Source organism: Musca vetustissima, unplaced genomic scaffold, assembly GCF_032173495.1.
Source record: "Musca vetustissima isolate MV318-11 ecotype Yass unplaced genomic scaffold, APGP_CSIRO_Mvet_v1 utg299, whole genome shotgun sequence".
In the NCBI taxonomy this organism is placed as follows: domain Eukaryota; kingdom Metazoa; phylum Arthropoda; class Insecta; order Diptera; family Muscidae; genus Musca; species Musca vetustissima.
The window spans coordinates 180,277-205,990 of record NW_026881778.1 but is presented as its reverse complement, the minus strand read 5'-3'; the positions used below and the strand labels follow the sequence as shown (position 1 = coordinate 205,990).

The following is a 25,714-nucleotide window of genomic DNA, read 5'->3' as shown; positions in this document are numbered from 1 at the left end:
TCTACAGTCTTTCCGGCAAATAGAGAAAAAAACAGATGTGGCTTCTTAGCCCAATATACTGTAGCTTCTAACTTGAATGGCTCTCCGGTATGGCTTCTATAGTGCGGCAAATTGCCGAAATTTTCCTTCCTACCTCTTAGTCTTTGGGCGGACTTTTTCTAGTTTAATTTATGTTATGTTAGCCAACTTCATGAGTAAATACACCAATGAACAGAGTAGTATTTGTTTGATTTTGGTGTGAGACGTTTCATATCCACTAACCACAATAGGTGACACCTGAAGTGGCGAAGCTCTCTACAACCCTATTCAGCCGCCATTCAACATACCCGTTTCATTTTTCAGTCGTCGCCTGAATTGGCAATTTGCTTGTGAAGTTTCAATCAATATTCGGCCGTGTTTGAAACGTTGGGTATTTATATACAGGGTGAGATGAAAAAACTGCAACCAACTTCAGACTGATTTTTCCGATATCATAAAGGAAAAAATGTTATCGTAGTAAAAAATTCTACATTCTTGCAGGTTCTGGAACAGACTATTTACTGGCGTACAAAAGCATTTTGGTGAGAATTCGTTATTCGTAATGTAATTCAAGCGATAGCCACAAGTGCCTATCGTTAGGGCACCCCAGAACATAAATGTGAATAAATCGTTTGTGTCTCGTGCCACCGCTCATTACCGTTGCCGTAGCGTAGCCCGACGCCAAGGAAGTGGACGGAAGAAAACAGCAACATCAGCAGAAATGATTCGAAAAGTAATGAAGCGACTTGATCGACACCCGCGTCGCTTTGAGCGAAAAATGGCTCGTGAGCTGAACATATCGCAATATTCCATTCGGCAAATATTGAAAAATGAGCCCGAGGTAAAGCCATTGAAATTCCAACAAGTGCAAGAACTTACACCGCAACTTAAAGAAAATAGACTCAAAAGAGCTAAAGAGTTTTTTCGCTTGGCCGAAAGTGGTGAACTGCCGTTTTTGGTTTTCTCCGATGAAAAAACATTCGGTGTCCAGCAAATTGTAAACAAACAAAATGATCGTGTTTACTTGCCAAAGAGGTCAGCTGAAAATGTGGACCTTCGGTTGGCCATCAGAACTCAAGCGCCGGTGGCGATGATGTGGGCCTCCATAATAGCCGATGGTCGCTCTCAACTCGTATTAATCGATCGTGGCATCAGAATAAATGCCGAATATTATCGTGAAAATATTCTGGAGGGTGTATTAAAGCCTTGGGCATACAAACATTTTGGCCGCAGACCTTGGACATTCCACAGATTGAGAAAACATTCGTTATCCACAGAACTCAGCACCATCGCAGAGTGGTATTTGTTTCATTTGGTTGCGACACATTACATATCCACTAACCACAATAGGTGACAGCTGAAGTGGCGACGCTCTCTACAACCCTATTCACCTTCCATTCAACTTTTCGTTCCATTTTTCAGAACTCAAGCGCCAGGTGGCGATGATGTGGGCCTCCATAACAGCCAATGGTCGCTCTCCATTCGTATTAATCGACCATGGCGTCAGAATAAATGCCGAATATTATCGTGAAAATATTCTGGAGGGTGTATTAAAGTCTTGGACATAAAAACATTTTGACCGCAGACCTTGGACATTCCAACAGGACTCAGCACCATCGCACTCAGCTCGTGTCGCCTAAGAATGGTCACAGAATGAGGTTCCTCGCTTCATTTCCAGCGCAATATGGCCACCAAAATCTCCAGATACCAATCTGTTGGACTATTGTGTCTGTAGTGTTTTGGAAAACATGGTTGGCACTAAAAAATACCAAAGTGTCGATCACTTCAAACAATCGCTTCAACGAGAATGGACCAAATTCCCGCAGAGCAATATTCGGGTAATTCATTGGCCGTTTGAGGGCCATAATTCGTGCCAAAGGTGACCAATTCGAAGAAATCTAAACTTATTCTAAAATTTAAAGCTGTGGATGTGGATATCACATATGAAATACTGTAACCAGTGATATTCCCGGAACTACTTTTCTGATATTCCAAAAACAACGACCGACATCGAGATTGTACAATTGATTGTGTTTAAGTCAGAAAAAAACTGGCTTAAAAAATATTTTTCATCAATCTGTCTACTCTGAATATGTGACAAATATATCCGTATTGCAGAACATTTAACATTGTCACATTTTTATGCAGTGATTTCACTTACGTGCAGGTTGAGGCAGATAAATAATTTACGATATCTAAACTCTTGACTTTCATGCACTGAAATAATTGCAAGTGTTGTTTCTGCAGGTGAGTCAAAACTACTGTACCCATTTATCTGGATGTTGAAATTACGTGTATAATAAGAATTGTTCTCGCAAGTTTTTTGAACGATTCTCCATGAAATGGACGGAAGAAAACAGCAACATCAGCAGAAATGATTCGAAAAGTAATGAAGCGACTTGATCGACAACCGCGTCGCAGTGGGCGAAAAATGGCTCCTGTGCTGAACTTATCGCAATATTCCATTCGGCAAATATTGAAAAATGAGCCCGCAACAGAACGAAAATAGACTCAAAAGAGCTAAGGAGTTGCCTTGCTTGGCCGAAAGGTGACCAACTCGAACAAATCTAAACTTATTCTAAAATTTAAAGCTATTTCCGACATTTTTCGCTTTCATTCAATAAAATTAAAAAATGATGGCGTTTTTTATACCCTCCACCATAGTATGGAGCGTATATTAATTTTTGTCATTCCGTTTGTAGCTCATCGAAATATTCATTTCCGACCCTATAAAGTATATATATATATTCTTGATAAAGGTAAAATTCTAAGACGACCTAGCCATGTCCGTCTCTCCGTCCGTCTGTTGTAAGGAAGGAATTGAGATAGGGTGCTGAAATTTTGCATAGGTTTGTCTTTTATCTGCAGGCAGGTCAAGTTCGAAGATGGGATATATCGGTCCACGTTTTGGCATAGCTTTCATATAACAGTACCCCCAATTTTCGGTATTTTGGAGTTCTTGAGCGCGTTTTTCATGTAGATTAATCTCAATAAGAATTGTTCTCGCAAGTTTTTTGAACGATTTTCCATGAACGAATGATTGACATTACTGGTCCCCCCGACCAACAAAAATTTGAAAACAAAGCACAAGTAACTTTTTAATGCCAGAAAAGCGTGAATTACACGTGACATTTTGCGCTCTTTCTTTAGCAGAAAAATTGGTGAAAAGAGAGAGACAGGCAGACAGAGAGCAAGCGAGCGATGTAGCACATATGTACATATATTTACGCACATAAACCAGCCTTCATGAGGTTGGTTTATATCAGGTACAGGCAGAAAATCGCTCATTTGGGCATTTTTACACATAGATTACTCTCAAAAGGAGGACACGTGCGCTTCTTTGCCTGTTGCTGCACAACACAATATGACTGGTTGGTTTTTAATGGTGTAAAGTAGTTTTGCAGTTCCTTCACGTACTATGGGACTATGTGGCATTTCTCTTTGCCTCATCTTTGTTTCTCAGCTAACTAAATTGTTATTACTGTCCGCCTCCCCATAGTCTTTCTTCGTTGATTTTCTTTGTAGTACACAAAGACATTTCCTTTGAATGTTTCTTCAGTTGCTAGCGAATCGGTACAAAAGACGGGTGTGTTTTTTTGTTATACGCGAAAAATTCCCATTAACGAATTGTCGCGACAACACAAGTGAACAACAATAACAAAAATTAAAAACATTGTAAATTTAACGTATTTCTAGAATAATACACAGAGTTGTACATTCAGGTACATGTAAAGATTCAACAGAAAAGAAAACATCAATAATTTACAGTGCAAAAAAAACAGCTCATTGACAAATAATATCCTCGATGGCGGCTTGAAAATGAGTTATTTTTGTTTTGACAAATTTCAAATTGAAATAACGGCACAGTGAATGAACATGTTCGGTAAGTCAATATTGAGGCGGCATACTTACGCGTTTTCACATATAGAGCACACTGAAGTTCTGTTGACAGGTGAAGATACCAATTTTTTTTTGTTTTTGTTTTTTTTTTTAAATAGTAGTATTTTGCACGTTATATTGCTGATCCAATATAACAGAGAACAGCTGAGAGATGGAGAGAAAGTTATTGGCTTGTTTACATGTCAAGCTGTTGTGCATTATGTTTTCTGCATTCATTGTCAACAACGCACACACACACGCACGCTCTCTCTCCCTGTCTCTCAATTCAGCTGCACAAAGAGCAATGCCAGCTCATTGAATGTGGTTGCCACCAGTGTTACCGCTGGCAATTTTAAAAAAAGTTGCACAAAAAGTCGTTCCCTTGAAAAAAGGTCGCACAGAAAAATAAATTTGTCAATAAAACTGGTCCGAGAATATGTCAGATGCCCTTGGAACCCAAAAACGACGTAGAAAAATCTTAATTAGTTTGAATTAACACATAAAAAGGAAAATGCAACTTTAAAAATATCAAAGAAGAAAAGTCGCACAAAGCTTAAAAAGTTTCAAACACAGTTACAGGACACCAAAAAGGTTGGAAATTGCGACTTTAGTCGCACAACGGTAACCCTGGTTGCCACATTAAAATTTTAATATTCACGGGATTTTTTACTTAAAAATTCGAATGATTTAAAAATTTGGCCAACCATAATCAAAACATGTAATAACGTCGTAAAATTCAGGCGGGCGGAAGTTTTTACAGCCTCCGCCTTGTGAGGAGTACATTCAAAATATTCAAACTTGATCGTAGTTTTTATATGGGAATATGCACCTAGCCAAGATGAGGTCAGAGTAGCAATTAATCGGCTGAAGATCAATAAAGCAGCGGGTGCCGATGGATTACCAGCCGAACTGGTCAGGAGCATACACCAGCTCATTTGTACATTTGGCTAGAGGAATGCCAATGCCCAATGATTGGAAAGGAGACAAGACGATATGTACCAACTATGGAGGAATAAATCTCCTTCCCATCGCATATAAAGTGTTATCCAGCGTGGTGAATTACATTATTCATTGACCACTGGCAAATCCACCATTGACCAGATTTTCACTCTGCGCCAGATCATGGAAAAAATCTACGAAAAACACATCGACACATTCCACCTATTTGTCGACTATAAAGCCGCATTCGACAGCCCTATCCGTTCAGAGGTGTTTAAAGCCATATCTGCATTTGGCACTGCAGGAGCATACACCAGTTCATTTGTACAATTTGGCTAGAGGAATGCATGCAAAATGATTGGAACTTCAGCATCCTGTGGCCCGTACACAAAAAAAGGAGACAAAACCACATATGCCAACTATAGAGGAATAAGTCTCCTTCCCATCGCATATAAAGTGCTATCCAGCATGGTCAATTACATTATTCATTGACCACTGGCAAATCACAAACACATCGACACATTCCACCTATTCGTCGACTATAAAGCCGCATTTGACAGCCCTATCCGTTCAGAGGTGTTTAAAGCCATATCTGCATTTGGCATTGCTGCAAAATTAATACGGCTATGCAGGATAACTTTAACTCGTACAAATTTAGCAGTTAAAGTATGAAAAGACCTCTCGGAGCCCTTCAATAGCGAACGAGGATTCAGACAAGGTGACAGTTTGTCGTTTGGCCTGTTCAACATCCTGCTTGAAAAGGTCATACGAGATGCAAATGTGAACAGAAATGGCACTCTGTACACCAAACAGCACATGTTACTCATAATGGGTCGAACATTGCGAGCGGTACCACCCTTCTTTGAACTGAATTGAGAAGGAGTCTGCCAAAGTGAGACTGGAAGTGAATGGCGAAAATATCAAGCTGATGGTATCAACGCGCAAGACGTCCAGTAGACTAGGGCCAATGTGGAACTTGAAAACTACAGCTTCGAGATAGAGAACGATTTTATATAACTCGGAACAACACTAATAACATCAGTTTTGAAATCCGGAGGAAAATAGTGTTGGCCAACAAATGCTACTATGGTCTGAGTAAGCAACTCAAAAGTAAGGCCACCTCTCGCCGCACCAAACTCACACTCTACAAGACGCTGATATTACCCGTGCTGGAGCTCTTGGAGTGTTTGAGAGAAAATTTCTCCGGAATGAACCAGTCAGACGGATCGAGCTGCAGCGACTATGTTGGCTAGGTCATCTTGTGAGAATGGATGAAGATGTCCCAGCTCAAAAGACATATAAAAGCGAGCCAAGTGACGGGTCACGCAGAAGGGGAAGGCCACGAATCCGATGGAAAGGTCAAGTAGAAGAAAACATCTCGGAAAATGGTCTTTCAAATTGGATGAGATGGAACAATCGGCTTCTGTCATAAGCCAGCTACGTAAGTGTGCAATGGTAAATTGCAGCCAGGATAAAACGAATTATCCAACTATAGACACGCAGATTGGAAAATTGGTTTAGGACCTGTAACAAGATAACCTGGGATCTAAGGAGAAACATATTGAAAATGGTCTGGGAATCAGTTGTTTACCTATTAGGTTCCGGGACTGCCGTATTAGAGTCACTTTGAAATGCTAAAAAATGGCATATTCATTTCCAACATTTTAAATTAAAAAAAAGAAAATATATGTGAAATAATTGGGGATATACGAAAATTTTACTTAAGGGGACCCCCCCCCCCCATTCTCGGGGTCAAAAATTTTGTTGATATAATTCGAATCTACACTAATTATAGAATGTCCCTGCAAATTTTCAAGTGAAAATCTCAAGAACTCTTGAAGATATAGCCGATTTATTGTGTCAGCATCAAGTGACGGCTGAAGGGCTTCTCAAACTTTAAACGCGTTTTTCTCTAAACATTTTTTTGCGAATGGCGGGCACGATAACTCAAAAACTAAAAACCCAATCGATTCCAAATTTTTACACGTTCCTCTGAGAGTGTATAGCTATCGTATGAACTAAGATAAAGACAAGCGGTGAAGATCTTCCTTATTTTTTAACTTGGTTTTTGGTCAAAAATCGGCGATTTTCCAAAAATATTTTTTTAAAGGTCCGCCATTTTGTTAATTTTAGATCGAAGTCAATAATCCTAGTTCATACGAGAGCCAGACATGTACTCTTTCTAACACCGTTGGAATTTTCGGATTCCGATGTTCCAGTGAGGAGTTATCATGCCCGCCATCAAAAATAAGGACTTTTCTTTAATTACAAAAAAAACAACAACAAAGCAATAACAAAAATTTTTTGTAAATTATTTTTCTTCTCTTTTAAATCTTCAAATATATATGTGCAAAGTTACAAACCTTAACAAGCCTTGGTATTGATTTACCAGCCCATTGAAAATCTTGAAAAATTAAAATCGAGAATGGGTGGGGTTCCCTTAAGTTATTGCTCCTTAGACTTCATGTCTAACAGAAGTTTGAAATAGAGGGAATTTGCCGTATACAATGTATATATTTGTTAAACACTATGAGGACACGATTAAATATACCAGTGTTCCCTGGATCTGAACGTCCAAAAAACTAAGTGGGCAAATGAAGAGGATAGTTCTTCAAAATAAATTGAACAGAATTTTGTGTTACAGAAGATTTGATCGTTGGATAAGACTGTTGGTGTTGAGATTTTATGATGCAAACGATGGGTAAACTCTCCACATGTAAAATTCTATTATTAGACCAAATAGTTTATTGATAAGTATGTTGTGTTGTTGAGATTAGGCTAAGCAAGAGTAGTTTAAGTAGTACCTAAGGATAATTGTTTTAAAATAAAATCAGTTACTTACAACCACTCAACGAGAAAGGTCGGGAGTACAGATGATCTGCGACTATCTGTATATTTTTTTTCAATAGTAGTCAGAAATCCCTGGATCTGGACGCCCTAGATTCTTTGGTGATCGAATGAAGAGGATAGTTGTTAGAAAAATTATGAAAAATCCTAGACTTAGAACAACTAGGAAAACGGGTTTGAAAGAAGTATGGGAAAATGTTTCCATTTATCAGCGATGTGAATGTAAACATGAGATTACTCTATGATACAATTTAAAAGACTAGTTTAAATATAATGTATTCGGAAGCGACGGCATATGTAAAGTTTGGAGGAAACCCCGAACGGATTTATAGAGAAGTGAATTGTTAGTTACAATTAAACACGCAATTGAATTTATTAAAGTTCAGATGTCACAGGTGGTGTAGGTAGCATAAAGTCTATCGAGGGAACTATGAATGCCGCAAGGACCTGAACATTCTTAAGGAAGATTTCATTTAATGAATAGGGAAACTAATACAAATATATATTTTTTAAGAGCTCCCAAAGATTTTCGAAATTGAATAACTTCGTAATTGCTCGAATAATTTTGGTATTTTATATCAAAATTGGCATCCCTAACCAAAGAGAATTTCCCTTTACTGTTCTTCTATAAAATTTCTCTTTGAGATTTACTTTCATTTTTCTTGATTTTATTTCTCTTTAATCTGTCGAATGAAAACAGGTGTAGATCCACAATCAAAACAGAGATGCAATAATCTTTTTGTGTTTCGATTTCGATTCAATTTGCATTTCGTAGAAAATTGTGTCAAAACAATAATAATAACAAGTGTCATCTATGAAGGTCAGGATTGTTTTTGTCGATTTATTTGAGGTCTGGTACATAAATTTGTAAACACACACTTACATATATATATATATACTGTTAATGAAATACAACATCTTGAATTGAAAAATAATGCATTTCACTTCAATGAAAATGAAAATAAAAAAACTATACTAAAACGTAACACGCAAAGCCAATAACCGGCTACAGTGTCTGATGCGGGACGGAATACAATAAAATGAGGCCATCAACGTAGAACAATGCCAATGTTACACTGTGCGAATTTATTAGGAATGTTTTTTTTCTAGAAGAAGTGGATTGTTTAAACTATATTTTCGGAGCTATATGCGTGGATGCAGATTTTTTATAGGAGCCTTTGGTTGGGATTTTTTAGGACTATTTTTCAAGAATTATCGGAATTATAGGCGTGGACTTTTGTAGGAATATTGTCGATTTAGCCATGCCTGCTTGCTGAGCAATCACAGCAGAGCTCGCCATTTGTCCCAAGTTTAGGGGCAGCCTCCATATAGCGTTACTCCCCATTGGGTATTTTAGTTACTTATTTAACCGAATTGACTGTAATTTTATTTTTTCGGTTCCTCATCGAATAGAATATATCCCTTTAAACAAACTGCAATATCGCCCCAAGTTTCAGGGTAAACCCCATATAAGGACCACCATAAAATATCGGTACATCAAATTGACTGTAGAAATAAATAACAAGAGTTTCCAATATCGGTTCTGGTATAGACCCCATATAACGGCACCGCCGAAATGTCGGTAGTTTGATTACTTTTTTAAATGAATTGGCTGTAATTTGGTATCTTATTAGGTAGCAAATCTTCCTACCACAAATGTCCAATATAGGCCTAAGTTTGAGGTTTAACCCCATCCCCGAAAAATTTCGTTATTTTGAGGATGTTGAGTTCGTTTTTTTTTACCAAATTGTCTGTAATAATAAGTCATTCTTTAAGAATGTTTTTGAACATCAAATTGTAAATATCCGACAATATTGCCTCCATATAAAGACCCAGTCCAGTGCCTTTATAGGTATTTTGATGGTCCTAAGCGCATTTTTCTACTGAAGTGGCTGTATTTTTTAATGAGGTCGTAGCCTACATTTCGTATTCTTCTCGTAGCAAATTAGCCATGGCAATGCCCCTATATATATGTCATGACCGGTTTCAGATCTACTTAAGGGGTCTTGAAATATATTCCTTGACTACTAAATATGTCATACAGGGTGAGATGAAAAAACTGCAACCAACTTCAGACTGCTGTCATTTCTAAACCACTCGTCCGACAGCTGTTAAAATTATTCCAGCGACAGCTCATTATATTGTTTACAAGCGTACAAAAGCTTATTGGTGAGAATTTTCCAGAAACAAAGTTATTCGCGATGAAATTCAAGCGTGATTTCTTTATATTTGGCTGGAAAACCGCAAGTGGCTATCGTTAGAGCATTTAAATGTGAATAAATCTTTTGTGTCTCGTACCATTGCCCGTGATACTGGTAACGTAGCCCGACGTCAAGGAAGTGGACGGAAGAAAACAGCAACAGCAGTAGAAATGGTTCGAAAAGTAAAGGAGCAACTTGATCGAAACCCGCGTCGCAGTGGCCGAAAAATGGCTCATGAGCTGAACATATCGCAACATTTCATTCGGCAAATATTGAAAAATGGATTGGGGTAAAACCATTGAAATTCCAACAAGTGCAAGAACTTACACCGCAACAGAAAGAAAATAAACTCAAATGAGCTAAAGAATTGCTTCGCTTGGTCGAAAGTGGTGAACTGTATAATTTGGTTTTCTCCGATGAGAAAACATTCGTTGTCCAGCAGTTTGTAAAGAAACCAGGGTGCGTAAAAATTCGATCGCGAATGATTCATAATACATTCTTTTCGTTTTGTGCTCATTTAAAGAATGTTCGCACACGCATAACAAACGAATGAGAGTACACAACAATGATCGTTTGTTTCGTTTAGTGGTTTAAATTCTTTATGACATTCTCTCACGAATGAAAACAAACTTTTCCGAATTCTCGCGAATGCTCAAAACAGCAACAAGAATAACAACAAACGTTCGTGAACTCAATAGTTGTTGGGCATGTGTTTTGTTATTCCACACACACATTCTTTCGTTATTTGTGTGTGTTTACTTTTTTATGATATTTTTTGTTTGTTGTTATTCTTAACAGGGCTCGAGAGCATTCGCGAACATTTGTTTTTTGAGTTCTTCAAAAGAATGTTCTTCAGCAACAAATGCTCGCGAAAGAATGAATCGACGACGCTTGCAGCGAAGTTTTATCGTTCGTGAATTTTTCGTACAATGCGAATATTTGCGAGAGATTGCAAATGCTTGTTCATTTGTTGTAACCTTATCATTCGCGATAAATTAAAAACATTCGAATTCTCCCCGTGAGCATTCGTGAGAAAGAGCGTATTTTAATCATTCTTCGCACCCTGAAAGAAACAAAATGATCGTCTTTACTTGCCAAAGAGGTCAACTGAAAATGTGCACCTTTGGTTGACCACCAGAACTCAAGCGCCGGTGATGGTGTGGTGTGGGCCGCAATAGCAGCCGATGGTCACGCTCTCCGCTCATTTTAATCGACCGTGGCATCAGAATAAATGCCGAATATTATCGCGAAAATATTCTGGAGGATGTATTAAAGCCTTGGGCACGCAAACAGTTTGGCCGCAGACCTTGGACATTCCAACTGGACTGGTGCTGAGTCCAGTTGCACTCAGCACGCGCCACCCAAGAATGGTTACAAAATGTGGTTTCTCCCTTCATTTCCAGCGCACAATGGCCACCAAAATCTCCGGATACCAATCCGTTGGACTATTGTGTCTGGAGTATTTTGGAAAGCAAGGTTGGCACAAAAAAATACCAAAGTGTCGATCAACTCAAGCAATCGCTTCGCTGGGATTGGGCTAAAATACCGCAGAGCATCATTCGGGCAGGGTGTGACGGTTTCATTGGCCGTTTGAAGGCCATAATTCGTGCCAAAGGTGACCAATTCGAACAAATCTAAACTTATTCTAAAATTTTAAGCTATTTCCGACATTTTTTTGCTTTCACTCAATAAAATTTAGAAACAAAATGAAAAATTGCAGTTGCAGTTTTTTATCTCACCCTGTATTTAGTAGTTAAGGAATATATCTCAAGACCCTTGGAACCGATCGGATTCAAAATTACGATCCAATCGAACTTTATGATATATTTAGTAGTTAAGGAATATACTTCAAGACCCCTTAAGAGGATCTTTTGTTATAAGGGTTATGGGTAGATTATTTTTGGAAGGTATTAAGGGTAATTTCCTGGCCCCGATTTGTATATTTTTTTATAGAATGTGCCGTAAGGTACTCATATGCTTCAACCACGCCCGATTCTAGACCTTCCAGACTTCTTTGCAATTTCTAATTCTTTTTTTTTATTTATTTACATTCCATTTTTTTGCGTAAAGTTCAAGGAAAACTTATCGTAAATTGTGCGAATGTGTGTGTGTCACTTGGACCATGCGACGCACGTCTGATATTTATTGTTTAATGTCTATTTTTAAATATTTAACAACATGAAAATAATATTTTAAGATTAGAACAACGTCAGACGAAGCACTGATAAATGAGGAATGGTCTAAATGGTTGATAGCTAGTATACCCTACAGCATATGAAACCCTACCCTGCTTTCCTACATAAATATCGATCAATTTCATCAATCTTTTTCTTTTTTGCTATTCCTAATTAATATTAATTTATGGCATACTCATTTTTGTTAATTATAAAAATATATTTTTCTAATATGAATAAATATGCCCTTAGAGGCAATTTTTTTCCTAACTGTTTGAAGTGGTTTCTGAAGTGTTTCGAATTTAGATAAGCATTTTAAGTATGTCTAGCGTTGCGATAGATAAAACAAAACAAATGACTAAAAATGTTCATAATGAACTAAGTAAATATTGGAAATATTCTCGAGTGGTGTTGGAACAGAAGTCATTACCAGATGTGAAATGTATTGTTTATTAGTCTAATATGTAAATAAGCGATAGTCTCGTGGAGCAAAACAAAAATATAGCAACAGATTTCTTATCATGGAACTTTCCTTGGAGAAAAAAATTGCTACGTGAATTTGAAACAGTGGATCTTTTGGAGAATAATTTGAAGCGATGTCCGAACCATAAACATGGCTTTTTTAGTTTATTTTTTAAGTGACTTCTGATCTCTAGGCCAGGATTTATACAAACACTTGTATATCCGAACCACTGGAGTGAATTTTTAAGAATATTGTTTGTACCACATGCGCACATGGATTTTTTTTATTAAGAATGGAAAAAACCGAATATATGTCTCTCAAACGGCTTAGATTTTTTTTATTCAACACGATGAGGGCTATCACATACTCAAAGGAATAAGAACATCACCAGTTTACTGGGAAGGAGAAAAACAGAAACTTTGATCAAGCTTAGGTGATTCAATTACATCTTAAACGTCGCATGGCATATCAGCATGAATATATGACTGAGAGGTATGTCAAATTTAAATGTTATTAATGAAGTATTTTATTCATCTGAACGGTTTCCCTCGGTCGATGGCTCATATACTTTTTGTAAAACCTGCATTCGAGCAATTAAGAATGAAAAAAAACGAATATATGTCTCTCAAACGGCTTAGATTTTTTTATTCAACACGATGAGGGCTATCGCATCCTCAAAGGAGGAAGAACATCAACAGCTCACTGGGAAGGAGATTGGTGATTTTCGAAAAGTCGATGTTAAATTGTTAAATATTTGAAGATCATGATTAGAAGTAGGAAATATGGTGAATTTGTGAAAACATACTGTGTATACAATTGTTAAAAACTGTGAGCTTATTGGCATATGTACCCATAACCCTGAATCTGGACGCCCCAGGAAACTAAGTGAGCGAATGAAGAGGATAGTAGTTAGAAAAACCACGGAAAATTCTAGATCTAATGCCGTTAAATTTTAAAATCAAATTTGCTCTAAAATTTGGAATGATTATTGCATAATTTGCGATAAAAGCTGGATCGTCCACCTCAATCTTCTCTAATCTCCATCGTGTGGACGTACTTACAGCAACAAGTAGAAAAGGCAGATCCATCCTCAGTTCAACGAATCTAGACCGGAATTTATAAAAAAAATGTGTCCGAACCGCAAGAGTGAATTTTTAAAAATATTCTTTGTACCACATGCGCACATGGAATTTCAAGAATATTTTTTGAAGGCCCACAAATATATTTTATTAAAGGCATGTCGGAACCATTAGCATAGATTTTTTGGGATGACAAGTAGATTCACAAGTGGAGCTTTTATGACTACTTTTTTAAGGAATCGTAAACCTAATTTTTTTTTTCAAGAATATTTTTAAAACACCATTATCGTATTTTTTAGGAAAATTTTTGAAGGGAATGCAAGGGCCATAAGCCTGGATTTTTAAAAGAATGTCAGGACGATAAGCTTGGATTAAAAAAATGTTTTTAAAAGAATGTCATGAATGTTTTAAAGAATATTTTTGAAGGAATGCCAGGACCATAAGCGTGGATTTTTTTAAGGAATATTTTTGTTAGTGGGATGTCAGAACCGCTTTGCTATGGCTATGCGTCTCAACGAAATATTGATTTTAGAACCCATATTTCTTTGGTCCATATCCGTTTCAGACAGTTGCGAACGATAACTCTCGAAAGGAGTAACCGATTTCATCCAAACAAGATACAAAATAGAAATTACCTTTTTTTACTTTAAACTTATTTTTTATAGAAATCATCAGACATAATACCCTGTGGTACAGACATAATACCCTGTGGTACAGGGTATTATGTCTTTGTGCATATGTTTGTAACAGGCAAAGGAAATGAGATAGACACATGGTTCCTTTTGAGAATATGCATAGAATCACTTTCTGAGTCGATTTATGCATGTCCATCTGTTGATGTTATATTGTAAACAAAGAACAGGTCGCATTTATCATCCGATTTGGATGAAATTTGGCCTAGAATAACGTACGTAAAGTTTCGTGAAAATCGGTTCAGATTTATATATAGCTCCCCTATATAAATTTGTCCGATTTAAGGTAAATGGTGCACCAAAGTACCTATATATCTTTCAATTTGCACGAAACTTGGCACTGCGTACTGAAAAGCCTAGAATGATGTGTGCTAAGTTTCGTGGAAATCGGTTCAGATTTATATATAGCTCCTATATATATTTTCGTCCGATTTTAGGTAAATAGTGCACTAAACTCCCTATTTATCTTTCGATTTGCACGAAATTTGGCACAGCATACTGAATATTAAATTTCGTGAATATCGGTTCAGATTTAGATATAGGTCTGATTTAAGGTAAATGGTACACCAATGTCCCTATATATCGTTCGATTTGCATGAAATTCGGCACAGCGTACTGAATTAAGCCTAGAATCGTGAAAATCGGTTTAGATTTAGATATAGCTCTCATATATATTTTCGTCCGATTTTATGTAATTGGTGCACAAAAGCCCCTATATATCTTTTGATTTGCACGAATTTTGGCCTAGGCTACTGAATTAAGTGTACAATGATGTGTGCTGAGTTTCGTGAAAATCGGTTGAGATTTAGATATAGCTCTCATATATATTTTCGTCCGATTTTATGTAAGTGGTGCACAAAAGCCCCTATATATCTTTCGATTTGCACGAATTTTGGCACAGCGTACTGAATTGAGTCTAGAATGATGTGTGCTGAGTTTCGTGAAAATCGGTTCAGATTTAGATATAGCTCCCATATATAGTTTCGTTCGATTTTATGTAAATGGTGAACCAAAGTCCCTAAAGAAATCGAAAGATATATAGGAACTTTGGTGTACCATTTACCTTAGATAGGACGAGGTTATATATGGGAGCTACATCTAAATCTGATACGATTTTCCCCAATTTTAATAGGGTTCGTCCTTGGGCCAAATAAATGAGCTGGGCCAAATTTCATCCAAATCAGATGATAAAGGCGATCTGTACTTTGTTTACAATTTAACATCAACAGACGGACGGACGGAAATGCTTAAATCAACTCTGAAAGTGATGGGTTTATCTCGTTTCCTTTTGCCTGTTACAAGCATATGCACAAAGACGTAATACCCTGTACCACAGTGCGGTGAAGGATATAAAAATATTTCAAAAACATGATTTGTAATAGTGTTGTGTTTTAATTTTTTAAATTAATCCCTAGATTGAAAAAAAACTTTTGTTTTTTGTAATGTTTTATATATAACAAGGATTTTTTGAAAAACATTTTTTTTATATTTTTCAGTTTATTTTTCAATAATTTCAATGCAATTCCTACAAATTGAATGTGAAAGTAAGAATAATACTCCCCAGATGTGCGAAGTACGGAAACAATTGTTTACTCGAACCAGATAACAGTAAAAAAAACAATTAATGAATTATTGCTGTTTTCATTTTTGTTGGTACATTAATATTGAACACAAAAAAAGATAAGGGGTATTCTTCGAAATAATGCAAAATGGGAATTTTTGTTGACTTTCAAACCTGGTCAGATTTCATCAGATTGAAACGTAACACCACACCTTTTGCAGTCTCCAAAAAATATGCATGTATATTTTTTTCAAAAATTGACACAATGTAACCAAGGGTCTTATCATTCATATCGAAATGTATACAATTTTGGGTAGGCGATTCAAAAAATAGCATCGTCGATATCGTTCATTGACACTTTTCTTCACTTCAAAAGTGTGTATCTTCTTCTTAATGATTGAAATTGAATGTGAAATGGAATTTGATCAAAAAATTTGAAGGCATTTGAAGGCATCAAACACTCATTTCAAACCAAAAAACATACCAAAACAAAAATAACCTTAAACAATAATTTTTTGCATAACGAAATGGCGCAGTTGTTTATTGAGCTATCTGATAGTTGCTGTTTTTCTTCTCTTTTACAGTGTGAAGAATAAGTTTGGAAACTTGAACAACACTGTTTGTTAGTTTTCTTAACCCTTTCAGTGTTTTTGTCGAATATATTCGACAAACATTTGCTAGTAGGTGAAAAGTGTCGCATGACAAACTGTACGCTGGCATGTGCTTAGCTAATTTGCCCAAATGTTTTTTCTTACTTTTCTTTTTTGGTTAATGCGTAGAAAAAATAAATAAAAACATATTTATACTTCTTGGCGAAATTACTTATGTATGTGATTTTTTATTTGCATATACATATGTATGCACATACATATATAGTATTTGTTTATTTTTGTGGTTAACAGTGGATTTGAAAAGAAAGTAGTGATGAAGGTGGGCCATAAGAAAAGTAAACTAAAAAAATAATAATCAAAATGTTATCAAAATAGTCATTTATTAATTGTCAAAAATCCAAAGATAAAATTGTTATGCTGTAAAAAATCATGAAATCGACATTCAAAATACCTAAAATCGATCTAAATCTTTATATGATGGTTATACATTGCTACCAGGAGAAAACGAAATACCAAACTAGGCACACACAGAGGTTGGAAATGTTTTGCTGGGACCTCCTTGAACATACCGTAAATGACGCGAGAAAAATCTAGCACCCAATGAGAGCACAAAATATCAAATTAGATGCAATTCGTCACCCAAAATCCGTAATATACCGACATTTTTAGAGATACGGCAATACTCTAAAATATGGGCCAATATTGATAATTTTTGATAGGAAGATGTGTTACCCAATGCGAACCCCCCAGTCATTTTGTTTGAAAACGTTACCAAAATCCCGAAAATTGAAGGGTCATAGCAACTTCTATATTCCAACTCAATCTCTATGTGGACATTATTATCAAAATTTTCGTCCGATTTAAGGTAAATGTTGCACCAAAGTACCTATATATCCTTCGATTTTCACGAAATTTGGCATAGCCTACTGAATTAAGCCCAGAACGATGTGTGCTAAATTCGTGAAAATCGGTTCAGATTTAGATATAGCTCCCATATATATTTTCGTTCGATTTAATGGTTCACCACAGTCCCTATATATCTTCCGATTTGGACAAAATTTGGCATGAAGTACTGAACTAAGTCTATAAAGATGTATGTTTATTTTCGTGAAAATCGGTTCAGATTTCGATATAGCTCCCATATACATATATTTTCGGCCAATTTAATGTAAATGGGGTATCTTTCGATTTGGACGAAATTTGGCACAGCGTACAGAATTAAGTCTAGAATGATGTGTGTTAAGTTTCGTGAAAATCGGTTCAAATTTAGATATAGCTCCCATATATATTTACGTCCGGTTTTACGTAAATGGTGTAACGAAGTCCCTATATATCTTTCGATTTGAACGAAATTTGGCATATAGTACTGAATAGAGTCTAGAATGATGTATGTTAAGTTTCGTGAAAATCGGTTCAAATTTAGATATAGCTCCCATATATATTTACGTCCGGTTTTACGTAAATGGTGTACCGAAGTCCCTATATATCTTTCGATTTGAACGAAATTTGGCATAGCGTCTTGAATTGAGTCTAGAATGATGTGTGTAAAATTTCGTGATAATCGGTTCAAATTTAGATATAGCTCCCATAGATATAGCTCCCATATGTCTAAGGCCCAATCATATATTCGGCCCAGTCCGACTTTACTACTTTTCTTACAGGTTTATTTATAATATCATGCGAACCGACTGTTCTAGTTAAACCAAAGGCAACAAAGGATACCAGTTTAAAAATTTGCACGTCATAATATTTTTGTCAAGTACGCCTTCCACACCATGTGACAACATTTTCAAAACTTCTAAATTCCATATGAAGCGAATGGAGAATCCGATTTGATTGAACATCGTAATATTTTTTGACATTAAATCCGAATATGAGGTCTACTAGGGCAACTTCTTATGTAACTATCTCTCCCTTAAACAGTCGCTATTTTCAATAAGTTTAATATTAAAATAACAAAAATGCTCCACTTCGACACTAGACAGTGATTCCGTAGACCAAAATGGCATACAAAAATCATGATCATAGGTTGTTCAATATTCCCCAAAAAGGTCGCACTTGCTGATCTTGAATTAATAAAATGTAAAAAAAGAAAAGAAATTCCAGCTTTAAAATTTTTTTGTGTTTGTTTTATTTTTAATATTTTGAAAAAATATAAACTCATTGTTCGCACCCATTTCAAAACACAATTTGTTGCATTTTGAATACCCATTGATGCATAATGCCGATCGATGGCAAATATTTGCAAATACTGTTATTTTATTATTTAAATGATAAATACGTATATATATATATATATATATAGATTTTCAATTAAGATATTCGATTCATATCATGTTACCATAGTACATATCACCAGACTTGTTTCTCATTATTTATTCTAACCGAACTATACAGACTTAATACGAAATTAATATTAATTTTGATTGGCATTTAAATGGCATAAACAACAACAACAATAAATACAATAAAATGCATTCAAATCTGTCTAAGATATCTGTCTACAATAAGTGGGGGAGGGTGAAACTGCTATGTATCTAAAAAAAAAACAAATAAAAATGCCCCCAGGTTAGGCCGACCTTTTTATACCCTCTACCTTAGGTGTGCATTTAAAAATTCGTTCGGTACCTAAATAAATGGCGGGCTATTTCATGGTACACTTTTGGTAGGAAGATTTGACATCCATTTGACACATGATAACCAAATTAAAGTAAATTTGGTAAAAAAAAGTGATCAAAATCCTTGAAATACCCCGAAGTGTCACTGTTGAGAAGCCACTCCTCAATCCTTAGGTATTATTATGCGGTTCTCTTTTATTTTATTATGCCCTTATGGCTAATGAGACTATATACAACTTGTTACGGCAAAAATGTGCCTCATCGAAATATAGATTTTAGAACCCACGTTTCTTTGGACCAAATCCGTTTCAGACAATTTGGTGTTAATTTATGGCGAGATGTTTTCAATATAGAAGAAAAAAGGTCCCGATGTCATGACAATTGTAATAAAAAAATGTCTACAATTTAAATAAAAATTATTCAGAAGACTCAGAATATCTCCTGACTTTTTTTTTCGATTTATGCATGTCCGCCTGTCTGTCCATCCATTTTAAATTGTAAACAACGTACAGGTCGCATTTTTGATTCTATTTGGATGAAATTTGGTTCGCCCAAGGATGAACCCTATTGAAATTGGAAAAAATCGCTTCAGATTTAGATGTAGCTCCCATATATATTTTCGTCCGATTTAAGGTAAATGGTGTACCAAAGTCCCTATATATCTTTCGATTTACATGAAATTTTACATAGCGTTCTGAATAAAGTTTAGAATGATGTGTGTTAAGTTTCGTGAAAATCGGTTCAGATTTAAAAATAGCTCCCATATATATTTTCGCCCGATTGTAGGTAAATAGTGCACCAAAGCCCCTATATTACTTTCGATTTGTTCGAAATTTGGCATAGGGTACTGAATTAAGTCTAGAATGATGTGTGTTAAGCTTCGTAAAAATCGGTTCAGATTTAGATATAGCTTCCATATATATTTTCGTCCGATTTTAGGAAAATAGTGCAACAAAGTCCCTATATATCCTTCGATTTGCACGAAATTTGGCATAGCGTACTGAATTAAGTCTAGAATGATGTGTGTTAAGTTTCGTAAAAATCGGTTCAGATTTAACTATAGCTCCCATATATATATATATATATATATTCTCCGATTTTATGTAAATGGTGCAACAAAGTCCCTATATAACTTTCGATTTGCACGAAATTTTCCGTAGCGTACTGAACTAAGTCTAAAACAATATGTGTTAAATTTGGTAAAAATCGGTTCAGATTTAGATATAGCTCGTATATATATTTTCGCCCGATTTTATATAAATAGTGTACAAAAGATATAGATAGATAGATATAGCTCCCACATATATATTTTCGTCCGATTTTACATAAATGGTGTACCAAACTCCTAATGTTTGTCCGATTAACACGAAATTATCAATCAGTATCAAATTGAAAATGTAATGACTTTATTGCGTTTTGGGGAAATTGGTGCAGATGCAGCCATAGCTTCCATATGTATTTCTAACGGGTATCTGATTGAGATTAAATTTTTAACAGTGCGCCGTACCGAATAGCGTGTATCAATTTTGTTAAGTTTGTCCCATGGTACGCAGAGTCTACATCTATATATGACTTTAGATAGGTTGCAGAAGGACATGAGAATGTTCCTTTGAAGGAACATTGACATGCAATTTTAAGGATACATGTCAAAGTGGTGAAGGGTTCATATATGTGTTAAAGTGCCCAAAAATCAAGAGTTTTTTCTAGATTTAAGATATAGGTCATATATATATTTTCCCTTGGTCCACGGGATTTTTTTCTATGGCAAAAAATGCGTCCTGAGGCCACAATAGTTTTTTTTATATACCAATGTCTACAGCATTTTTATTAAAAATGTAGCCTGAAAATTCTTTCTATAAAAATAACAGAAGCCACGAGATTTTTTTTCTTCAAGAGGAAAAATATGTCCTGAGGTTATGATTTTTTCAATATGGGACAAATGTTTTTCTATAAAAAAAGGTTCTAAAAAAGGAAAAGAGTTTTAAGGCCTTAAGAATTTTTTCTACATTAAAAATTGTTTGTTTTGAGGCCAGCATATTTTTTTCATCTTTTTTGAAAAAAAAAAAATGTGTCCTGAGGGCTCTCTGTAGAGTTATGTAACCAATCATCCAATCATATGTCAAACTAATGTATAGAGTGTATAAAAAGTAGCTAATTTTAGTTTCAAAATATTTTCAAGAAAACGCACACGCACACATTTTCGTGTGACATATAAACATAGTACCCGGCTTTTTTGTTATTATTACTCGTATTATTATTCTATGACGGCAATTTAAATTGTTCGGTGCTTTTCTTTGTGTGACTAGTTTTTTGCGGATTTTCTAGGATTTGACCCCTCTCTCTCTCTCTCGCACACAACAATTTATGAATTTCATTGGGATGGTGTGTGTGTGCGTATGTTTTAAAAAAAATTGTTAGACCCATGGTCGGTATTTGTAAATTTGATAAGTGTCGCAGTCTCATGTTTAAATTAAGTGGTTTTCAAATAACAGATAGACAAACAAAACCGTATATGGGAGGTAGATTTATGAATGTGTCTGTCTGACATGGCATGGGGTGATATAGTGTGTAAATCGATGAATATGAATATCGCTTATGATTGACATTAATAAAAACATTTTGTAGTGTTCGGGTGTTTTCCGCTTTGTTGATTAAATATAAAGTGGGTTAAATAGTATCTGAAAAAACCGGTAAATTATATTATGAACAAGGAACATGTAATAAAGTTGTCAAGTCTGAGCCGATCCGAATTCTTTTATACCCTTCACCATGATGTGTGTATTCAAAATACATATGATCGGGATTTATAAATGGGGGGGGGGCTCGGGAGAAAACACAATACCAAAAAAATTGCAGGATAGAATACATTGTTTTCCTTCTTTTCTTCACAATCACAGAATGTGTTCTGAATATGTCTTTCTTACTTTCTGAGTCGATTTACGCATGTCCGTCCCTCCGTCCGTCCGTCTGTCAGTCCGTCCATGTATTTTTTTGAACAAAGTATAGATCGCATTTATGATCCAATTTGAATGAAATTTAGCGCATGTCACTTATTTGGCCCATGGACGAACCCTGTTGAAATTGGAGAAAATCGGTTCAGATTTAGATATAGCTCCCATATATAGTTTCCTTCGATTTTATGTAAATGGAACACCAAAGAGTCAAATTTAGGCCGATTGGCACAAATTTTTGCACAGCGTACTGAAGTAGGTTCAAATTTATGTATGCGAAGTTTTGTTGAAATCTGTTCAGATTTAGATATAACTCCCATATATAGTTTCCTCCGTTTTTATGTAAATGGTGCACCATACTATAGATGTTTGTCCGATTGAGACAAAAATTTGCACAGAGTTCTGAATTATGTTTAGATTGATGCATGTCAAGTTTTGTTTTGGATTTTGTGTCGAGATAAATTATGGATAGCGCACTGTGTTCATTCAGATATAGATCTTTTACATATTTTGCTCTATGATTGACATTAAATTTTTCATGAATTTCAGATTGGTACCCAATGTGGTGAAGGGTATCATATAGTCGGCCCCGTCCGATTTTTGAACTTTCCTTACTGGTTTTCTATAAGAAATGTGAACAGCAGGCATGAGTTTTTTTCTAGAGAAAAAAATGCGCCCTGAGGTTAGAAGAGTTATCTGTTTGGCAAGGGAAAAAGGCATGAAAAATCTATCCTGAAGTCAGAATATTATGTTTTCTATATCCAAAAGTCTCAGAATGTCTTCTGAATACTGTTTTCTATTAAAAATTGTGTCCAGCAGCCATGAGATTTTTTTTCTAGAGGACAAAACTGTGTGCCTTGAAGTCACGATGATTTCTGCTACAGAAAAAATTGCGTCCTGAGAATCCAGTAGATTTTTTTTCTTTAGGAAAAAAATGGTATTCTGTGCCCGCGAGTTTTTTCTATGGATCCATGAGGTCAGAAAAATATTTTATATACACAAAAATATGTCGCAAAGCCTCTAAACTTTTTATAAAAAAAATCTGTTCCGAATGTTTTTTTTAATGAGTCCAGAAGGCGGGAGGGTTTTTTTAGAAGATACTGTAAAAAAAAGTTGAAGAATAATTCTCCCGATGTCTCGATAATTTTTATAAAAAATCTCTTCTGAATATTTTTTCTAAAAAAAATGTGTCCAGAAGCCAGAAAAAATGCCTTTACAAAAAAAGGCCAGGAGAATTTTATTGATAGAAAAAATGCAAAAAATAGGTCCTGACTTTTTTTTTAATGTATCCTGAGGCATCGAAATTGTTTTTCATTAGAAAAAATCCTGTCCTCAGACCAGGAGATTTTTTTCTATATCGTCAGAAGACCCTTAAAAATGCACACTTTATGATTCCACGCCACCACGAAGACCCTTAAAAACCACACTTAAGGCTTTACGATTTCGAAACCCTGCTTAAAAATTAAAATATTCCACCCATTTTTTTCTCTTAAGAATTTTGAATCCTCCTGAGACAAGGAGAAATTTTTCTATAGAAAAAAGTCAGAGTTAAGGCTTTGAATATTTTTTGTGGAGATAGAATGCATCCTGAGACCTCGGAAAGAATATAAACAAGTAAAAAAGTGTCAGTCGGTGTTGTCGACAGATATATGCCCCAAGCCTATGGTTTGCGAAGGTCTTCGGAATTACACAAAGAGGTTTCGGATTTAATGTTGATCAAAGTTTATAAAATATTGACCATTTGTGAGGGAGGTACCAGAAGGAGTGGACTACTGGGTCCAATCTTCGCACTTGATATAGGGTTGGTAAAGATAATAGGTTGTGGAAAGTATGGTTAAAATCTTACATTCCATTCGCATTTATAAATATTGAAAATGTTGACAATTAGAGGGGGAGGAACGAAAAGGAGTGGACCAATAAGTCCCATCTTCAAATTTGAGCTAGACTTGTTAAAGGTAATAGGTTGTGCAATGTTTGGTTCATATCGGACATTCCATTCGCCTCATATTGGATTTTCAAATATTGAAAATTTTGACCATTTGTGTGGGAGGTACCAGAAGTAGTAGACCAATGGGTTCCATCTTCCTACATGATCTATACTTGGTAAAAAATAATAGGTTGTGCAAAGTTTGGCTCAAACCTGATATTCCATTCGCCTGATATTGCATCTATAAATATCGAAAATTTTGACCCTCTGTGGGGGAGGTACCAGGAAGAGTGGACCAATGGGCCCCATCTTCCAACTTCATCTAGGCTTGGTAAAGATGATAGGTTTTACAAAGATTCGTTAAAATCGGATAGTCCGTTTGGATATTATTATAAAATTAATTTTTAGCACAATATGGACCATATGCCAGGAGGAGTGGACCGATATTCCCCACCCTCAAACTTAAACTATGTTTGGAAGAAATATTAAGATGTGCAAAGTTTGGATGAAATCGATTATTCCCTTCGAGAGTTATAGTGCGCACCAGCCAGACAGACGGAAAACGGACGGACATGTGGAAATCGACTCCAAATTTTCTGAAATGGATTTGCTCCAATGAAACATGGGGTCTTAAACCAAAATTTCGATGAGGCACATTTTCATGATTTTACGCTTTCGAAAAATTGAAATATTGCACCCAATTTCTATTAACAATTTTAAATTTTGAATCCGCCAGAGGCAAGAAGGTTTTTTTCTGTAGAAAAAATGTGTGCTGAAGCTTCGGGTTTTTTCTGCAGACAAAATGTATCATAAGACCATGCATTTTTCTATAGACAAAATAGATCCTGAATATTTAGAAAATATGAGTTCTTTCAAGGTCTATATAAGGCGTGGATTTATTAACAAATATTTTTTTTTCATATACATTTTTTTAATTTAGAAGTGTCACATCCCTTGATAAATCAAATCGGCCGATCCATTCGGGTGTAGGGCTAAGACAAAAAACTGCGAGCGATAGTCTGCGACTAGTTTGTTAAAAAAAACAACACACGTATTAAATCAATAAAAATATTTCAAAAACACTTAAAAATAAAAACAAAAACAGAAAGTGACGACGTAAACAGACACACACAAAAGATGAAGAAGAGGCAAAGACAACGACAAACAAAAACAAAACAATAACGAAAAACGAAACTGCAAAACAAAACGACGATGTTGTTCTGTTTACTTCGATGATGAATGCGGAGCAAAGGCCTGTGGTCGTCTGTTCATATCAGTTCCCTGTGATCAGATGCCGGGAACGGAACTATTTTCCGCAAAATACGGTCGGCAAAAAAAATCTCAAAAAACTTAATGGAAATAAAAAAAAACAAAAATAAATGGAACAAAGTGTGCTCTATAAAATTAATTAATTTTCAAAAAATAATAATGAACATTAAAAAATTATTAAATTAAATTTATTTGCAGATCGTGAGAAAAATTACACTCAAATCCAAAAATTTTCAAAGTGAACAACAAATCAATCCATGAAATGAAAACGAATAAATCAACAAAATCCGCAATGAATTTATAGCAGAATAAAAAATAACACAAAAAATCCGTAAATTATCTAAAAAAGAAAAAAATAATGTTTTGAATAAAAACGCCATTGCAAAATGTTGAAAATGGTGCATAAAGTGTCCCAGGCCCAAGGATCGAGTTGAAATTTATAAATTTGTAGCGACATTTGGCAAAAAATATCATCGATGTCTACA

The 25,714-nt window shown here is 35.5% G+C and overlaps 1 long non-coding RNA gene across 2 annotated transcripts; it reads right to left on the bottom strand.

The window, feature by feature from the left end:
• Nucleotides 1-682: 682 nt before the first annotated feature.
• LOC133327768 (uncharacterized) lies at nt 683-11,600 on the bottom strand. 2 transcript variants are annotated; one of them, XR_009754268.1, is made up of 3 exons: nt 11,232-11,600; nt 1,591-1,644; nt 683-1,223 (listed from the first exon to the last, which is right to left on the bottom strand). It is a non-coding gene; the product is annotated as an uncharacterized LOC133327768 (long non-coding RNA). The 2 variants fall into 2 exon arrangements; XR_009754269.1 differs by having other exon boundaries at nt 1,591-1,639.
• Between the last annotated feature and the right edge of the window lie 14,114 nt (nt 11,601-25,714).